The sequence below is a fragment of the Echinops telfairi genome, unplaced genomic scaffold (genome assembly GCF_000313985.2).
Source record: "Echinops telfairi isolate 266 unplaced genomic scaffold, ASM31398v2 ScPeMD7_1;HRSCAF=3_0, whole genome shotgun sequence".
NCBI lineage: Eukaryota > Metazoa > Chordata > Mammalia > Afrosoricida > Tenrecidae > Echinops > Echinops telfairi.
Genome location: NW_022103896.1, coordinates 78,862,487 through 78,868,282, shown reverse-complemented (window position 1 = coordinate 78,868,282; position 5,796 = coordinate 78,862,487).

Here is a 5,796-nt window from a genome sequence, read left to right as displayed (position 1 = left end):
AAGTTATGCCTTTGATATATACCACTACTTCTAAAGTTCTGTTCTGTTTTATTTTTCCCTCTTGTATTTTTACTTTGAATTTTAGTTTGGGTTGTTTTTAGTGAGTTTTCTTCCGGTTATTGATTCTTTTCACCACTGATTCAAGTTTCCTGGTGAACTCATTGATGCATTCTTAATTTCTTTTACGGCACTTTTTATTTCTATCAGAGCCTTCATTTTCATGCTTATAATGTGCATTTATTCTTATAGACTGTATATTTTACATTAGATTCCTTAACATAGTAATCACAGTTATTTTAAATGCTCTGATAATTACAATCCCAGGGTCATATATGAAACTGGATGAAGTGATTGTTTTCTCTCTTTGGAGTGTGCTTTCTCGGCACTCTTTTGGGTGGCATAGATGTGTGGGTGGGTGGTGGGGTGGTGGTGGTGGATGTGTGTGTTTTATCGGCATACTTATTAGGCCTTTAGGGAAATATATTTTTAACAATTTTTCTACAGACTAGGCCATGTTCAATGTTCATTATAGCTATAGTTAACAGAGGCCTTAAATTCTACTGCGGTCTCATGTCTTCCCTTTTTACTCTACCCACCCCCATACTTAATCTCAAAGAGTAGCTCTTCCAAGTTGTTCAGGCATATCCCAGTTATCATATAGGAGACTTATTTCTATGGTAATAAAGTGTGTGTATATGATGGGGAGTGGAGGACATGTTTTTAACATTCCAATTGAATCCAAGTATTTTAGTGAGCCCAGACTTCAGGATTGTGTTCCCAGAAGTACTTCTTGGATGGTACAGCTCCCCGCCAACCTTAGCCCCGCTCACCTCCAATGATATAACCCCTTCCCTGCAGCAGTATTCTCAATATTTCCGGACACCATAATCCCTGTTGGCTGTATTTTTTGTTTTCTAGGTATTTCTCAGAACTTCGTTAGGGGATGTGGTGTTTCTCTTGAAGTAAGGGTCTATGGAAGTGTGGATCCCCACCCAAGAGTGCAGGACTGGGGGAGTGGGCCACACTCAGCTTTCAACAAGGCATCAAAATCATGTTAACTGTCATTACCTATTGTTGATTCTCACAGTTTCTGCTCTCGGTAATTAGATTTCACCTGTGAACCTCTTTATACACCTTTCTTCCCGCATTTCATGGTGCTGGTTTTCTGAGAAAAGCTCACTTCTCTGATGGGCCAATCAAACGATTATCAGTTTGTCCAACACTGACAAAACTTCCACTTCAAGGGAAAGATGAGTGATATAACATCAAATTTAATCATTTCTGGGAGGCCACTTTTTAAAATCATGAATGATAAAAAGATTATATGCCTATCATGAAACTCAGGAAATGTTTAATAATTCTTGTAACTATTTTTATGAACTGCCTCTGGTGCATATTTTATCACTGGGTAGAGAATAAACTAACTTAAAGAAATAAATATAATATTTTTCATTTGAATCATATAAAAGTCATTTATTAACATCTATGGATAGAAAGCAGTAATAATACTAGTGTACATGTGCAATGAAAATGAAAGACTATGAAAAAGCATGGACTTACACATAAAGAAAACTAAATAGGTAAACTTTTATATTTAGTGTGGCTCTGTCTTCCAAGCTACTCTGTAATTAAATTTTCTAGGGCACAGGTGAGCTCTAAGATCTATATCTACATCTAGGACCATCATCTGCATCTGTAGCTAGGATTAACCAGTTAAATGAGGGAACCAACATTCTCTAGTCACAAAGGCAACTCTAACCCACACACAAAACCTCACTAATAAAGACAATCAATCTGTCCTGCTAGTAGATTCAGAGATTTCTGAATTTTCCTTTGTAGATTCAGAGATTTCTGAATTTTCCTTTAGAGAAATCTGGCTTTTCCTTTATCCATCCCTAATACTGCCCATTAAAAAACATATTGTCTTTTTTAGTTAATATATTTTATTATCTAATCCTCAAAGAGCATATTATCTACTCTTATAAAAAGGTCAAGAAAAATAAAGGTTGTTTACTAAATTCCACAGTTTTTTAGAACTCTCAGGGCTATTGTAAGGCTGACACTTATAGTCTCTAATCCTGACAGAACGCTAACACACCTTATTTTTTATAGTGTGGTCAGTCTTACAGAACATTTGCATAATACTATTTGTTATGTGGTGAGAATGGTCAGATGACAGCCATCAAGTCAGCATCCAGGAGAAGGTTGTATCTTCAGATTAGCAAAGGATTTTAAAATAAGTTTAATCTTACCAGCAGATATTGAATGTGATTGATATTATTTGTACTTCTAAGTTTGAAAGATGCAAGCAGACTTTACAGAAAGCACAGTTCTTTAAGAGCAATTTCTTCCCAGAAGACATAGATTTATTGATATTTTTTATTGCTGACCAGTTTTATATATTCTTTTATCTCCACATTTTTCATCTCTCTTTTTATTTTCTTTTTGCCTTGTATATCATGGGAATTTTCCTCGGAGTCACCTGATAATAGATTATTATCTATTTTCATCTGGAAGTAGATAATATCTCCATAATGTGCTTATCAAGTTTGTATCATTTGCAAAAAAAGTGCCTTATACATTATTATTAATAATTAATAAAGATCCTGTGCGAAAGCCCATATTAATTTCATCAGTGAGATGGCGGAGTGATTATGAAAGGGGATGATCACTGCGGTGTGAGCGATTGGAAATCCTGTTACCCTGTGGGGAAACGACGAGGCTTTCCGTTCACGTGAAACCGACTGTGGCAGCAATTGTGTAATTCTACTTGATGGGACTGAGCTATGCAATGATATGCTCTATTACTAAATCCAAATTAGTAATTATAAAAACGAAATGGCTAAATATCAGGAAAACCACGAAAAAAGTTGATATACTATGATAAATGCAGTCAACGTCATTGAAAATATGTATAGAAACTGTTTAATGGGATCCTAATTTGCTATGCAGACTCTCACTAAAACACAATAGAATATATTTTAAAAATAAGAGTTGCAGTGTCGGTGACCCACAAGGGCCGTTCTGTCCTGTCCTGTGGGTGTGGGGTGGCCGTGAGTCAGTGGGATTCAGTGGGAATGAGCTTGGTTTTTGGTTTATGATGACACTGGATGTGTAACTGTAATAAAACGTTAACGTAATAGCTTTATGCTTCAAAATGTTTTTGGTGTTGTTGTCTTTGTTTTATAGAGGGTGGGGCTTTCAAGGTATCTTCATACACATGGTTGACACAAATAATAGCTTAATGACCATGGCTCTGAATCTGCATGTAAAATATTTCTTTTATGAATTCTTATGAAGGCAGGTGAAAGATTGAGTTAGAATGCTACTGCAATACTATACAGAGTAAATTGATATCACAGTTTGAATACTAATTCTCAGGGAAAAGGCATGACAAAGGGTGACCTCTCATACATGTAAGCGAATCCTTTGTTTAAAAACATGTAAACCTCTTGGTATGGCGGTTTCTATTTCTGATTCCTGACCCAACAGCACAGACTGCTTGAATTGGGTCTCATTCAACAGTGTGATCCGTCTGTCGATCTAGCAGCAAAGCCGGGAGCACAAGCTGGTCATGAAGGGTCCTGTGGCAGCGTTTTGTTGGTTGCCGTCCAAGCATCAGAGCAACTTGCACTGAGTTTCCATTTAAGTGGCTTAAATATTTTCTTGCAAGCAGTTTGGTTGGCTATTGTAAGAAGAATTTAAGCCGTATAATTAAAGAAAAAGTCATATCTATTTTCCATACTTCTCAATGTCAACTATACTTTCAAAATGTTTTCCACTGTCTTATGTCACTCTCAAAGTTCTCTGAATACCATGATTTTAGAAAATCTTTCTTGACCGTTTGAATTTGTTTAGCATCGGGTGAGGTCCACTTTGTAACAAAGGGCATTTGATTCAGTCAAACACACTAAATCCCTAGAGAATTTTCTCTAGTCCTCCAGAGATGGATTCTACTTGTTCTATATTATAATAAATTTTTAATGAAAATAGATCATTCTTTTCTAACATCAATGAATGCTCATGAACCATATATTCATTTTCTTTACTAAGCCTATAAAATAATATTTCTCTTTAACAGTATATTATCATTTCAGTGATTATTCCACTACCTTCTATCATATTCAAGTTAGAAATAACTTCATATTTTAGAATATAAAATAATTATGAGTATTAAGCTTTGAATTATATTTTAATCCACTTATATCTTGTAATTTAAATGGTAATTTTAAGTAGTTTTTTAAATTAAAAGATCACTTTACTGTGGGCCTCTTACAGCTCTTATAACAATCCATACATCAATTGTATCAAACACATCATCATTTTCAAAACTTTTTCTCTCTGCTTGCGCCCTTGGTATCAGCTCCTTTTTCCCCACTCCTTCCCCAAAGAGTTGCATGAAACCTGAGCCTATGGCCTGACCTAGACTAATGGGGGGAGGATTTATAAGAATATGTAAAGGGGCCCGAGATCTGAACTGAAGGGAGATGCATGTGAAATCCCCAGCTTGTGTTTTTCTGGTACCTTTTGACCGATAGGTCGAACGAAGAGAAAGATGTTGGCCCTATGATCTGGTGCCCTTGCTTGCAGCCTTGATGTATAGCTGGCTCTAGATTTGACTTTACTTATGAATGCAGGCCTGCAACTTCCAACTGGAATGAAGATTCGTCATATCAAAGAATATGCTTATCTCCTCAGAGAACTGGGTTGATGGGAAGGGACATTTTAGAAATTGGATATCCCAAATGATGGGAGATAAAGGCATGAATGAAATACCTGGCTCATCAAATTTCGTGGGTGTCTTCAGTCTCAAAATAAATGTGACAAGGGAGGATCCCCATTGAATAGTTTTCCATTTTACTAATGGATCTACAGAAGAGAGGATGGGGGAAGATACTGATAGGATTATAGGATCCAGGTGTAGGTGATCACAGAACTTGAACTGTTAGGTATCAAACATTTTTGTTTTATTCACTTATCAAATATAAACTGTAATGTGCTTGGTGTGTTTTTATTTGTATGTGTGTTTGTTGTATTATGTTTCACTCAAGTATGATTCCATTATTGTCTTTTGCTGGAGATCTCATATGGTTAAAGAGTTGTGTACAAATGCCAAGTTGGCAAGGGGTGAACTGTGATAGCTAGGGCTTATACCAAATCAATGCACCTGTGGGAAGGTAGAGGTGGACTCCACCCTGATGACACCTACCTGTGGATATGTCTGTTTTTGTGAGAGACACTGTTGAGAACTCTCTCCCTCATCACTCTTTGTATCCCTGCTAGCTTACATTCTGCATATGGCTCCAGGGGCAGCCAATGTGGCCTGCTGTCCCTGGGAGCTGTTGGCATCCTGCCATGATCTTGCAAAACCTGGGTCTAAGTGACTCTGCACGCAGTAGTCTATGATGTCTAGCTTTCTGAGTCACTTTCCTGTTTCTTCTGATGCACTTGCATGAGTCTGATCGGCGCCCCCTCTGGCATCTCACCATGGACTTGAATTCAACTGGGCTGAGATACTTACTTGATATAAAATTCTTTCTTTATGTAAAGTTCTTTTTTCTCCATATGTAAATGTATGTGGTTTTGGTTCTCTAGAAAACTTATTCTTACCCACTAAACCCTCAACTAAACTCACTACTATCGAGTTTATTTCAACACATAGCCACCTTATAGGACAGGATAGAACTGCCCCACCCCCTTTTGAATAATATTTTTATAGACATGTCTTATTCATCCAAACATATCCCTTCCCTTCCCGTACAGGTCTGTTGTTCAATCCCATCAGGTGGGGCTATA